Source organism: Gekko japonicus, unplaced genomic scaffold, assembly GCF_001447785.1.
Source record: "Gekko japonicus isolate JY-2015 unplaced genomic scaffold, Gekko_japonicus_V1.1 scaffold1488, whole genome shotgun sequence".
Taxonomy (NCBI): domain Eukaryota; kingdom Metazoa; phylum Chordata; class Lepidosauria; order Squamata; family Gekkonidae; genus Gekko; species Gekko japonicus.
The window spans coordinates 65,368-80,310 of record NW_015167094.1 but is presented as its reverse complement, the minus strand read 5'-3'; the positions used below and the strand labels follow the sequence as shown (position 1 = coordinate 80,310).

Sequence of the window (14,943 nt, the reverse complement as noted above, 5' to 3'; positions counted from 1 at the left end):
TGAGGGGCGAAGAGTTGAAGGGCCCGCCTAATGGCTCCAAACTCCACGTGATTAAACAGCAGTTTCCTTTCTGCTATGGACCATCTGTCCTACACTGGTTGATGGAGTAAGGGCCCCCCCCCCCAGTCTGATAGACTGGTGTCAGAGAAAATTTTGGATCCAGTCCTGGATCCAAAAGGACTTGCCTTGAAACCAGACTTAATTTCACCTGGAGAGGTACTATGGACCATCTGCCCACTTCAAAGAAATATCTATTCATAAGGCAATAGAGCTTTGGTATAGCTGTAAAAATAGTTGTAGTTGTCTGGAGTGAAAACCTTCCCCATTGTAGCGTGTCAAAAGCCACGACCGTGAGGCCCATCATCTTGGTCAGGGTGAAGTCCTGGCTTGAATAATTTGGTTAACCTACTCTTTGCTCTTTCTGGCCTTTTTGACAGGAAGATAAAGCTTTGTAGCTTGAGTGTCCATCACCACTCCAAGTGTTCCAGATGCTGTGTGGGAGTCAGAGGGCTTATCTGCATGTTCACCAGGAACCCGAAGTCTTGCAAGCACTGCGAATGCGAATCCCTTGTTCTTGACGACAAACGACCGGAAGAACCAGGATCTTTGTAAACACCCAGGGAGCTGATCAGATGCCGAAGGGCAGTGCTCAGAACTGGAGATGAGTCTCCTCCACACAGAAATGTAGGACTCTTTGATGGTGTAAGAAGATTGGAACGTGCATGTATGTCTTTGCCAAGTCGATGGAGGAGAGGAACTCCCTGGGTCGTAAGGATTCCACAATGGATCTGAGGGTCTCTCCATGCGAAAGTGTCTGGGTTCAACATATCCGTGTAAGTATTTCAAACCTAGGATAGGGCTCCAATCCCAGTTCTTTTTGGGAACCGTGAAGAAGATGGGAGTAGACCCCGCTCTCTTGTTTGTTTACAGGGACAGCGTATGGTATGAATGGGGGGGAAAAGAGGCGCCTGCTGCCATCTTATCCCCCAAAGGGATACCATCTTGGGTAGAGCCTTCTTCTTGTTGCAGGTTTCCATTAAGATTTCTTTCTTTGTATGTTTGTTTCTAGTGGATCCTCGAACAGCTTGTCTCCCTGAAATGGTCATGCTGTGATGATGGCATTAGATTCGTAATCTGTAGGCCAAACTCTTAGTCAAAGTGGGCCCAATCCACTAGCACGTTCTCTAGCATAAATCCAGTGGAAATGAATGGGACATGGTCCAATACCTGGTAGAAACCCCAATCCACCTTGCGTCTCAGCAAGAAACGTGGACAATAAATTAAGTCAATAAATAAATAAAACATACTTCTGAATCTCATTCCGGCAGCGGCAGCGACCATGCCTGCAACTCAGATTTTTAAAATTGCAGAAACCCTCCCACCCCCAAATGCCTGCAGTAACATTTGCTCACAACAGTGAGCAAAACGGTGAGCAAAAAACGAAAGGGACGCGGTTTTGCCTGGTTTACGGCTTCAAATCAGTGGCAAAGACGTCACTGCTGAATGAACTGCCTGGCCATCTGCAGCATGCAAATTCAATTCCGAAAAGCTTATAAAGCCATGAACCAATTGGGAAACTGTTAACCGCCTGTTAGCAGTAGGCCACGGACATCTGCAGGGCAGCGGTGGCTCCAGGGTCCAGATGTCCTCATGCCAGAGACGCCTGCTGACATTGCCACGGCAACGCCAGCCAGGTCTTTTCCCTGCTCAAGCTTCATACAAGCTGGAGAGAGGTCCACGAAGACCAAGTTTGGTGTCGTGGTTAAGTGCGCGGACTCTAATCTGGGAGAACCGGGTTTGATTCCCCCACTCCTCCACTTGCAGCTGCTGGATGACCTTGGGCAAGCCATAGTTCTGGTCAGAGCTGTTCTCTCAAGGACAGTTCTGGAAAGAGCTCTCTCAGCCCCACCTACCTCACAGGGTGTCTGCTGTGGGGAGGGGAAGGGAAAGGAGTTTGTAAGCCGCTCTGAGACTCCTTTGGGTAGTGAAGGGTGGGGTATAAATCCAATCTCATCCTTCTCCTCCAAGTTCCCCTGGGATGGGTGGGGGACATTTGGAAGCCTTTGCAGATCTCTCTATCTCTGTACAGGTTGAAAGATGTACAAAAAAAAGAGGAGGAGGAGAGGAAGAAGAGACAGGATTTATAGTCTCAGAGTGGCTTACAAACTCCTTTCCCTTCCCCTCCCCACAACAGACACCCTGTGAGGTAGGTGGGGTGGAGAGAGCTCTTTCGAGGACTGCTCTTGAGAATGGCTCTGAGAGAACTGTGACTGGCCCAAGGTCACCCAGCTGGCTGCATGTGGAGGAGTGGGGAATCAAATTCAGTTCTCCCAGATTAGAGTCCGCCGCTCTCCCAGGGCGATGACCGCTTAGTTGTGGTTTTCAGACTTCTTAGCGAAGTTACTGCTGATGAATGGCAGCAACAACTTGCAAATTTTCAGAGAAAACTGCTGGAAAGAGGTTTCCCCTCAGGTCAACTAATTAAATCAAATCCACGTTCCATTTTAAAAATTAGTTCTCACTGAACTTTTTGGAGGGACAGCTTGAACAAGGGAGACAGAGAGGCAGTTCAAGGAAGAAGGAAAATTCAAAGTTGTCTTTATTTGCTTTGAGAAGTGCATCCATCCGGTCTGAGATGAAATAAAGAACACTACAGCCCGGCAACCTCTGTGTTGGTGCTCCCTGAGAGAAATCGATCCCATTAGTGGCTGTTTGTGGGGCCGGAGCCTGCCCACTGCTACAGGAAAGCAGTGCTCATACAAACACTCTCTATTTATCCGCCTCCCTTGCAAGGTAGAAGCAGCGGCTGGGAACCCAGAATTTCGCAGCACTTTGGCTGTGCAGTTCGGTGAATTATTAATCACAGCGTTACCCAGAGTCAGCAAGTTAAGCACGGTGTACCTCTCACCCACAAGCACAGACGTCTCTGAAGCTTCGTGCTTGCCCAATCCGTGCAGCTGATCCAAACAAGTGGAAGGTTTTCTCCCCCCCGAGTCAGAAAGACACACATTTCCACACCCGGACCTTCACCGCCCTTGCTTTGTATCACAGCAAAGTGGCAAAGAGCAAGGTCAAACTTCAGCCCTGTTCTCATGATCTTCCTCCTCCTTTACTGAGAAGTCAGAATGAAACAAAAACCCAACACCCCAAACAGCACCTGGTTTAGCAGAACAACATCTCCTCTCCAGACAAGGGCACAGGTGGGTTGGCTGCAGAAAGGCCCATTCAAGAGGCAAGAGCCAGGGAGCTGTCCTAAGTGGACTAGAAGAAGGGCTCAAGGCAAACATATACAGGATATACAGGCTTGCCTTAGAATAGTCTTGCCAGCCCCAAGGTCCAGGTGGGGGGTCCCCCAATTTCAGGGAAATCCCCGCTCCTAAACAGGGACATCACCGCACAATGTCCCCGATGTAATGAAGTGTTGGAATTCTTTGAATCAGGGTCGATGGTTGTATTGCAAACACAAGAGCACACACTTAGTAAAAGAAAAATATCTTTACTACGAAACAAAATAAAACATGGGTAAGGTACTTTGGATAAAAGAAATAAAATAAAAGGTTACATACTTGCCGTTACTCTCAGTAATATATGCTAACAGCTACACCTTTCTAACTGTCTTGGCTTCTAGAAGAGAACTAACTCTTTGGTTCACACAAAGGGCCATAATAAACCTTGTGAATACATTAATGCTGGATCAAAGCCTTCACTTCGTTAGGATAAACAACTCCCACAAACTTTCCCGCCGTTGAATACATTATGTAACGTAACATCCTGTTTCCTAACAAACAACATTTAACTCTGTAATGACTGAAGTGTAAGCAACTTGCAATTCCAACATGAAGTCACCCAGAAGTGAGGTCATCACGTCGGGGATGTCGTGTGGGGACTCTCTAGCATTGGGGCAAACTCTATGGTTCAAGGGCGGAAAAACCATAGAGGTTTGCCCAAATACCAGACCAGAGTGTCCCCGGTGTGATGATGTCACTTCTGGGTGATGTTATCACATTAGGGCTGTCGCATGACGTCCCCGCCCACCCCTGGAACGCCCCCCCAAACCCCCCTGCCAGAGCAACGAGGGGACCCGGCAACCCTACCCTAGAAGTAGTGACAGTTGGGCCAATGATAAGGAGGAAGCAAAGGGCTGCCTCCACAAACCGGCAGAGCCAAGCCAAGGACTGGAAGAGCGATCCTGTCCCTTTCTGGGTCTCTTCGGTAGCCCCGACTGGCTCAGCACCAGGGTACCACCACAAAGGACAAAAGATCCCACCTGATTCTGACTCCAGCATAGTGGCAGGAAGTGCCATCAGGTCACAACTCACTTATGGCAACTGCTCGTGAGGTTTTCGTGGCAAGAGACAAACAGAGGTGGTTTACCATTGCCTGCCTCTACGGAGCGACCCCGGCCTTCCTGGTGGTGGTCTCCCATCCAAGTACTGCTCAGGTTCAGAGATCAGAGCCATCCAGGTCAAAGCCACACTAGCACAGCATGAAATAATCCTCTGCAAAGTATACACATTGGCATCTGACCGGCCACTGTTAGGAATGGGCTGCTTAGACTAGATGGCCCCTGGTTGGATCCAGCAAGGTTCTTCCCGGAACTCTGGAACGTAGAACTAGATGGAGGAGGCCAGCAATGCAACTCCTGTCATCTTATGTTCTTTAAAAAAAATATATGTGAAGGGTGTTTTTCCTTCTCCACACATTCTCAGGGACAAGCTCGATTCAGCGACAACAAGAAATCGTGATTTATTTTAGCTATGGTTCGTTTAGGATTCAGCCTGCAGATGGTCACATAAATCCTGGTTGGCCTCCGGACGAATTCTGGTCTCCTTGCCTTTGCTCCAGCCAGGCAGCTCCGTAGCCAGGGAGTGTACAGGGGCCATGCTAGTAAATGAGCCAGGATTAAGCTGGGATGTCTGTGGAAAAAGTACAGAACCGGGCAACCGAGATTATTAGGGGGTTGGAGCACCTTTCCTTAGAGGAAAGGCTGAAGAATCCGGGACTTTTCAGTTTAGGAAAAAGACTAAGGTTTATAAAATTATGCAGGGGTCATTTCGTAGAAAAAAAGGTGCAGGAGCTCATTAGCGTAACTCATTAGCATAGCTTATTTGCATATGCCACACACCCCGACATCACCGGAAGTGTGTCAGAAGGCAACACCCACCGCTCAGGCTCCACTGGACTGTTTTGGTTTGCTAGCTATTGGGGGGGGGGAGAGAAACGTGCAGATCTGTCCTCACAAAGGAGGGAGAGCTTGTTCCTGAATAAAACTTGGTCTTAAAGGTGCAACTGGACTGTTTTGGACCGGGGGGCCGGGGGGGGGACTCTGCAGCTTACCTGGCTACTTCTTGCTCTGAGACTGAGGGCTGCTGGAGCAGGGGGCGGGGCTTGTTGCATGTGCCTGCCCCCTGGGCTCCTTACTGCCGGAGCTCCGCTCCTGTGTGCTCCCACAGGAAATGACCCCTGAAATTATGCATGGGGTGGCAAGAGCTGACAAAGAGAAATTTTTCTCCCTCTCCCAAAATACTAGAACTTGAGGGCATCCAGTGAAGCAGATGGGCAGCAGGTTCAGGACGGACGAAAGGAAATACTACTTTTCACAGAGAGAGTTATTAAAATGTGGAATTCGCTGCCAGAGGATGTAGTGATGGCCACAGGAATAAACAGCCTTAAAAGGGGATTCATGGAGGATAAGTCTATCAATGGCTACTAGCCATGGTGGCTGAGGGGAACCTCCACCATTCAGAGGCACCAAACCTCTGAATCCCAGAGCCAGGAGACAATATTAGGGGAAGGCCTCGGCCTCCATGCCCTGTTGTTGGCTGTCCAGAGTAACTGGTTGGCCACTATGTGAGACATGATGCTGCACTAGATGGACCACTGATCTGATCCAGCAGGTCTCTTCTTATGTTCTTATGTATAAGACTATGGTTAAGAAACCAACTTCCAACCATGGTTTCAGGTCCTGGTTTGAAGGACCCTAACTGACCATATTTAGTAGAGTGGCCCATGTTCGAACAATCACACTAAGGGCCACTCTATGAGTACATCCCAGGGCACATGAAGCCAGAGGAAGGGATAAACAGCCCCCCTACAGTGCCATTTCCTGTAGCAAAAATGCCTCAGGAAAGAAGCTCTAAGCCCCTTCTTCCCCTGTACCACAACAAAAGCCGAACAGAGAGAGAGCTTTCTAAAGAGGAGTCCATCCTTGAACATATAGCCACAAGCTGGGCTAGGAGCCTGTGTCCTGACTCATGGATTTCATATTGTGTGCTTGGCCCTCACTGTAGTTCGTTTCACCATATCGCGGTCATGCATTGTGTTTGAATTGATCCACAGCAGAAGTTTCCTGACAAAGAGGAGGAGGAGGAGATTGGATTTATACCCTGTCCTTCACTACCCAAGGGAGTTTCAGAGCGGCTTACAAACTCCTTCCCCTCCCCACAACAGACACCCTGTGAGGTAGGCGGGGCTGAGAGAGCTCTTGACAGAAACTGCTCTTTTTCAAGAACAGCTCTTATCAGAGCTACGGCTTGCCCAAGGTCATCCAGCCAGGTGCAAGTGGAGGAGTGGAGAATCAAACCCGGTTCTCCCAGATTAGAGTCCACGCACTTAACCTCTACACCAAACTGGCTAATGTAATACAAGAAAAACAGAGAACACGGAGTATTTCTGCAGGGCTCACAATCCATGCTTCAAGATTCACAACCCCTCCTCTCCACAGCCCATCTCATGAAGTGAATCTACACCCCCGTCAAAGTTCTTCTGAGGTCAGATGAACTCAGCTGTTTGCCCTTTTTTTGTCCCAGTACTAGTCTGTCTGTCTGTCTGTCTATCTAGTACTGCTCATCAGTGTTCCCTCTAAGCTGAGTTAGTGTGAGCTAGCTCACAGTTTTTTAGCCTCTGGCTCACACATTTTTGTCTTAGCTCAGGAAGGATGGCCCCAGAGCCAACTAATTTATGCAGTAGCCAGATAACTTGCTCACAGTTTTAATGCCAGTAGCTCACAAAGTAGAATTTTTGTTCACAAGACTCCACAGCTTAGAGGGAACATTGCTGCTCATACAGCTATCGCCTTAAGCAGAAATTAAAATGGGGAAAACCTGACTTCATGTTATTTCCCTGATATTTAATTATTTCCCCATATATTTTGCCACAGAAAGGGTAACGGAACCATTTGTATCCGACAGTAACCACGCCACCTGTAATACTAGTCTTTCTTCCCTCGGGATCGTGAGTTTAGGGTTTAAAAAAAAGTATGATTCCATTTGCACAAAATGGAAGAGGGAAGAGGTTCACGTATGCATCTTAAGCTCTTTGGAGAAAAATTGTGGTAAAAATGACTCCATAAACGAACAAACGATTTTAAAAAGAAGGACAATGGACACACCAAGCCCAGAATCCTGTCAGGACTGCTTGGAGTTTGACAGTATATAGCTAAATAAATAAATAAATAATAGGGCTTCCTCCCAGGAAAGTGTTATTTGGCCTGTGGCCTAAGCTACTGTCCTGAACGTCCAAGGTGAAAGCCACACCAGGCACAACCTTGTTTATCCACTAGGTAACACGAACCAAGACATTGGGGGGTTCTCAGCCTTGTGGGGACTCAGGACCGTTTGCTCTCATTACTTTACTTACCATTACTTGAATTTGAGCCTGGTTGAACTGACAGTGTGGCTTTTGGGGACTCGGAACATGGGCACCCTGTTCCCACTTTTCAGATGGTTCACCTTCATTTTTCAGGCCCGTTGGTTTGTTGTGTCCTCTGTGAGTGAACAGACGTTGCTATGCAAGAGTAAAGTTTGAGTCTAGTGGCACCTTTAAGACCGACAAAGGCTGCGGTCACACGGAGCATTAGCCGCGCTACAGAGACGGAAGACAGGTGGATTTTCCGGCGTGATCAAACCGCAACATCTGGGAAGCGTAGAGCTCCCATGGCTAACCCGAGGCTTCCCGCCGAAGATGCGCCGTAAAAAACTAGTACCTCCGAGGTACTAGTTTCCGGAAACTGCGGGGCAAGGGCGAGCGTCTAATCACGTTTCCGGTGGTAGCTCGTGGCATCTGGCGCCCGCCCATGTCCTGTCGAGAAAAGGGTTTTTTTTTCAAGTCTCCATGGGATGCGCACAAGCACCCAACGGCACATGCGCACACTTCGTTTTTTTAAAAAAAACACCCCCACCACGCCACTTCTTTGCCGCGCCGCAGGATTGACGTATGATCGGCACCTCCCCTCGAACCACAGGACGTCGGCGGGACGTTTGATCCGGCGGCCGTGCAGTAGTTCGCTCCGGGGCAAACAGCCACGCCTCTCCCCCCACGATATCCAGCCCGTGTGACCAGGGCCAAAGTTTTATTCTGGGTATAAGCTTTCGTTTACATGAACACTTCTTCAGATACATTGCCTGGTCCCCCTTGGAGTCCGGGAGGGGATTGGGGGCATAGGGTTGCCAGACTGAGGAGATTTGGGAATTGAGCCTGGGGAAGTCAGGGACCTCAGGGGGGTACAGTGACATAGAGTCTACCCTCCAAAACACCCATTTTCTCCAGGGGAATTAATTTCTGTCGTCTGGAGGTAACCTGTAATTGAAGGGGTTCCTCAGATCCAAGCTGGAGGCTGGCATCCCTAAGATACACGCATACAAAAGCTTATACCCTGAATATAACTTTGTTGGTCTTAAAGGTGCCGCTAGACTCACTTTGTTCTGTTGCTTCAGACCAACACGGCTACCCCACCTGAAGCTACGCAAGAGTGTGGGGGAGTCAAATACCTGTTTTTGAAAATGCCAAAAGGTTGCTGAAACCTTATGAGCAGGTGAGGCCCGGTAGTGGAAATCTACTGCGTGAGAGCAAGGATTCGGTCAAGTACCCTGTTGGTTTTTCTCCGCCTTAGGCAAGAGATTAACCATCTTACTGTATGGGAGAATATTTTACTAACCATATGAAGGGTTCTTTGCGACAATAACATTTTAGAGCAGGGGTGTCAAACATGAGGCCCGGGGGCCAGAACCGGCCCATCCAGGGCTCTTATGCGGCCCGCGAGAAACTAGTGCAAGGGAGGGAACAGGAGACTGCTCGGGGGGGAAATGGGCAGAGCCACTCCAACTGTTACTTCAGCATGGCGGACCAACCTCGTCTGCAGCAGTCAAGCAGTGTGGGAGCGTCTGCTCAGTGCTGCACCGCTGGCTCTCCAGTCTGCCCATATTGGTTTCCCTTTGCACAAAAACCCCCAGCCCATGGGGCCTTGCAGTGAGGATACAACAACTCGGAGCTTACCAGCTGCTGTCCTTTATACAGTTTATATACCTCCGGTACCTCGCATTACATTTATGGCACACACGGCCCTACCCGACAAAGTGACATTTACGTCCGATCTGGCCGTCGTAACAAATGAGTTCGACACTTCTGTTTTAGAGGGCTTTGACCCCAACAGCCCAATGTTGGTAGTGAGGCAAAGAGAATAACTCTTTTAAATATAATAACAGTACCGATAATACCAGTAAGCTCTCTTGCCGCTTCCATTTTGGTTGCCAGCCTCCAGGAGCTCTCCCGCTATTACAACGGATGACCAAGACGACTTTAAGATGACCTTGACCGCTTCCCCTGGAGAAAATGGCTGCTTTGGAGAGGGGACTCCGTGGCATCATATGCCTGTATTCAGGGCTTTTTTTGTAGAAAAAGCCCAGCAGGAACTCATTAGCATAATAGGCCACACCCAACAGCTGAAACTCATTAGCATATTAGGCAACACCCCTTATAGTACAGCTCATTAGCATATTAGGCCGCAGCCCCATGTTGCCAGAAGTGTGCTCATCCAGCCACACCCACCTTTTGCTTCTTATTCTGTTTACCTTGTTTGTTGTCAAAACCCAGGGCCTTTTTTTGTAGCAGGAACTCCTTTGCATGTTAGGCCACACACCCCTAATGTAGCCAGTCCTAATGAGTTTCTGCTGTTGGGTGTGGCCTATTATGCTAATGAGTTCCTGCTGGGCGTGGCCAACTTGGGAGCCAGCCGGAACTCCGTTCCTGTGCGTTCCTGACCAAAAATAGCCCTGCCTGTATTACAGAACTACTGATGTACTTGTTGCTCTAGCGCTGGCTTTCTTGACTCTCTCCCACTGAATTTGTATTTCAGAATGGGTTGTGAGCAATGCTCCCTCTAAGCTGTGGAGCCCTGTGAGCAAAGTTTCTACTTTGTGAGCTGCTGGCACTAAAGTTGTGAGCGAGCAATTTGGCTACTGCATCGATTAGTTTGCTCTGGAGCCATCCTTCCTGAGCTAAGACGAAAATGTGTGAGCCGGAGGCTAAAAAACTGTGAGCTAGCTCACAACTCACTCAGCTTAGAGGAAACACTGCTTGTGAGGCCAGTCAGATGACAAGAGTGAAAGTCTTTTTATGCTATGGAACAGAGGAAAGGGCACTGCCCCCTTGGCTCTGGACTGGGGTCTCCATGGATGTAGGAGAGATCAGAACTATATTTTATTGATAACCAGGGGTCATTTCCTGCAGGAGCGCACAGGAGCAGAGCTCCAGCAGTAAAGAGCCCAGGGGGGCGGGCACATGCAACAAGCCCTGCCCCCTGCTCCCAGCAGCCCCCGGCCACAAGGAGCAAGAAACAGCCAGGTAAGTTGCAGAGCATAGCAATCCAAAACAGTCCAGTTGCACCTTTAAGGCCAAGGTTTATTCAGGTACAAGCTCTCCCTCCTCTGTGAGGGCAGATCTGCGCGCTTCCCCCCCCCCCCAATAGCTAGCAATCCCAAACAGTCCAGTGGAGCCTGAGCGGTGGGTGTTGCCTTCTGACACACTTCCGGTGATGTCAGGGGATGTGGCATATGCAAATAAATTATGCTAATGAGTTATGCTAATGAGCTCCTGCACCTCTTTTTCTACGGAATGACCCGTTGATAACGTTGTGAGACACAGAAAGTTTATTTCTAACAATAAGAGCAACAAACGCTGTATATGCCAAACACTGGAAATCTAATGCAGAGAGAAGCAGCGGCTGGCAATACAGCATATTGCAGAGATGGAGAAAAGAACATATTAATTGGGGCTTGGGAACAGTTGGGTCTGGTTATTTTGAAGACTGGGTCAGGAATCGTAGCATGCTGAAAGAGCAAATGCACTCAAACGAACGGCATGGCATAATGTATTATACCAAGAGGGAAGCCTGTGAAAATTCGCAAAAGATGGTTTCTCACCTACACCTCATTCTCAGAGTTGCTGACTGCTGCCATTGGATCAGGCATCATTTTGGGTTGCTATGGCAACCAATCTGCAGAGGTGGCGTTTTGTTTTTTTTGCAATGTCACTTATTACCATTTAGGTTTTTTTAACCACCCAATACTTTTTTTGCTTAAACAGATTTGGGTTTTGTGCAAACCGAGGGATTTGCAGAAGTATAAACGGTAGCCGGGGCCTGAACCTATTCTGCGGATTCTCTGCTCCGCACAGGGGCCAGCTTATGGCTAATAGGCATAGAGAAGCTGCAAAAAGTACCGTAGTAAATTGAATTTAAGTCTTCTTTATACAATGTAATGCATTTTAACTTGCAGATTTCCCCCTTTTCAGTGCCATTAGCTTTGTAAATTTCTTCCCCCCTCCACTTTAAGGAGACTGATAATTAATGACAATATTGTAATTATTCCTGGCTGTGTTATTAATAATAAAGAAAAAGAATTGGCCCGTGTGGAGGTATCCTATCAAATGTTAATGTGTGGTTTGGGAGAGGCTTTGACAGACAACCGTTTACTGATTGTGAAAATGTGGGTGAAGACAGGCTCAGCATATAATTTATTTGTTTATTAATACTTTAAATTTGTGAGTTGCCCAATCCCTGTACACAAAAGCTAAAACATCAGACAGAAGACAGAATTAAAATTAATTAATAACATTCCTTACATTCTTAACATAATCTCAAATTGGCGTTACTAACCTGTTCTTAAACCTATACTGGTCTGTGCTGCCACCATGTAGGCAGGGTAAAGAGGAGGCAGAAACAGAAGAAGATGGAAGAAAAAGGGGGAGGGCGCCAGCCACGATGGGAAACCCGTTGCTGTCCTCAACCAAAAGCCTGGTGGAACATCTCTGCCTTACATTATGGTATCTGACAGAGAGTTCCACCAGGTCAGACCAACAAAACCCTGGCTCTGATCGAGGACAGCCGGATATCTTTGGGGCCAGGGATCACCAGTAAGTTGTTCTCAGCGGACCATAACACTCTCCTGGGGACATACCAGAGGAAGCGGTCCCAAAGATATGTGGGTCCCACACCACTCAAGGCCTTAAAGGTCAATACCAAAACCTTGAACCTGACTCGGTACTCTACTGGGAGCCAGTGTAGCTGGCACAGCACGGGTTGTATATGTGCCATCTGTGGCGCTCCCGTCAGGACTCACGCCACAGTATTCTGGATCAGTTGGAGTTCTGGGTCAGTCTCAAGGGCAGGCCAGCGTAGAGCAAGTTACAGCAGTAGCAGCCAAGGCAACTGGATTGTATAACTACTGCACTACTCAAGAAGCAAACGCATGTCTTTCTTTCCTGGGATTAACACTGGAAAAAGAAGTGTCTCCTCTCTTGGGAATGGTTGAGCTTGAATGGGGAAAAGCCAGTTCTGGATGCTGCCTCCTGTTTACTTGTGTGTAAGCATACCTTCTCATCCCCACCCTGCAATCCTCAGAGCTCTTTCACAACTCTTTAAGGTGTTTGTGGGAGGGTTTTAAAATGTAAGGTGAAGGATTAACTAGAGATGTAAAACTTCCAGAAATTTTGAAGCTCGGAAAAAAACCCGTTTTCCCCCCGTTTTTTTCGGGGGGAAACGGAAATTTTCGGAAAAATTGAAAAAATGCTACATTAGCATTTCTTTTGTCTTTTCTAGATTGAAAGTCATTCTGTTACTTTAGGAACATAAAATATGACTATGGACATTTTTACTTGGCATGAAATTATCACAACTAGCATATTAAAAATATAGTGTATCCAAACAATTATTACAAACAGAATACCCATCCACATGCAAAAACAAAACTGAAACCTTTTTATTTTCTTCTGACAATAGCACCTCCTAAAGAAAGAAATGCATCTTGTTCTTGCATTGGAGAGTTCAGTTTGTAACCTAGTACTTGCTTGTCCTCAGTGCACAGAAATTAGATCAATCTGATACCATATATATGAAATTATTTGGAAAATATTTGAACACCTTGTCTTAAAATATTTTATTCACCATGTTAAAATAAACATTCCATAATCAATTTTTTTTTCTTTTCTTTTCTTTTTTCAATTTTTCCAATTTTTCGGAAAAAAATTTAAGGCTTCAGGAAAAAAACGGGGGGGAAACCAGTTTTTTCCGGAATTTTTCCGTTTTTTTTCTGGGCCTTCACATCTCTAGGATTAACATATGCACCAATAAATGTACATGTCCCCCCAGCATGCCGCTTGCTAGCGTACCTGCAATGCCATGGGGAGAAGCCAGGCTTCCACTGCGAGTACAGAACCCAAATCCTACAACCCACTCTTGAATAAAACTTTGTCGGCCTTAAAGGTGCCCCTGGACTCAAGCTTCGTTCTGCAGCTTCAGACCAACACGGCTATTCCAACTGAATCTGTCTCTCTGCCGAATATGTTTTTATCCCACTTTTAGTCTCTTTATCCCAATTTTAGGTCAGGGCCACATACACTGTTCTCCCTTATCATCATCACAACAGCCTGTGAGAAAGGCTGGGCCACGAGAGGGTGAACTGGCACCCGATAATCCAGTGAGCTTCGTGATGGGTGAAGACTGGAACCCAGGTTTTCCTGATCCTAGCCTGACCCACCAACCAATACGCTGCACTGCCGCCCACCTCCACCTCTCTCACGTTCCCCCGTCACCAAATCTCCAACATGACAAAACGAACAGTTTCCAACATGACAAATGTCCCATATGCCTGCTGGAACGTTCCTGTGACATGGTGACAGGCAATGTAATCCAAAATCCCATCTCAGGATCTCATTCTGCAAGCACACTTTTCATCTTTTCGTTTTGCATTACATTGTTTGCGAGCTGAGTAAATGCAATTTTACAGCACGAGCCTGAGAGAACTTGTTTAGCACAGGGGTCCCCAACGTGGTGATGACCAATGCTCCCTCTAAGCTGCGGAGTCTTGTGAGCAGAAATTCTACTTTCTGAGCTACCGGCATTAAAGTTGTGAGCGAGAGATTTGGCCACTGCATAAATTAGTTTGATCTGGAGTCATCCTCCTGAGCTAAGACAAAAATGTGTGAGCCAGAGGCTAAAAAACTGTGAGCTAGCGCACACTACCTCAGCTCATCCCATGATTAAGAACACTGGTGCCGGTGGGCACGATGGTACCCACTGACACCTTTCCTGGTGCCCGTCCAGTGTTTTTAGGAAGTGGGCAGGCTTCTGCCTATCAGAGCTTCTTATTGGCCGCTGGAGATCTGGTGGGCTGTGCAGATTCTTTAAAATGTTGTGTCGGCTTCAGCTGCTACCCCACAGCACAAAGATCTTCCCTGTGTGACTGAAGGTAAGCTCTGTGTGTTCCTTTTAAAAGGCATTCTGCTATGCATAACCTCAATTGCTGGCATTTGGGGAAGTCTTCAGTGACTGCTAAGTGATGGATAGTAATACTGGCTAACTTACAAGGCGGCGACCAAGATCTTTAAGCACTTTGAACACTCTAAAGGCCCATGAGTTGTGTTAAGTGCCATCAGGTTGCTTCCGAACATGGTGATCCTACGAATTCATGACCTCCAAAACGCCCTGTCATTAACAGCCTCTGCTCAAGTCTTGCAAACTGAGATCTGGGGCTTCCCCCAATCCACCCCATGTTTGGCCTTCCTCTTTTCCTGCCGCCTTCAACTTTTCCTAGCACGCTTGCCTTTTCCAGAGAGTCTCACGATGTGACCAAAGTACTCTAGCCTCAGTTGAGTCTTTTTTGCTTCTAG

The 14,943-nt window shown here is 47.5% G+C and overlaps 1 protein-coding gene across 1 annotated transcript in view; it reads right to left on the bottom strand.

Moving 5' to 3' along the window:
• The window catches only part of SIDT1 (SID1 transmembrane family member 1), a 105,515-nt gene that overhangs the window by 81,470 nt on the left and 9,102 nt on the right, over positions 1 to 14,943 (bottom strand). The window lies entirely within an intron of this gene.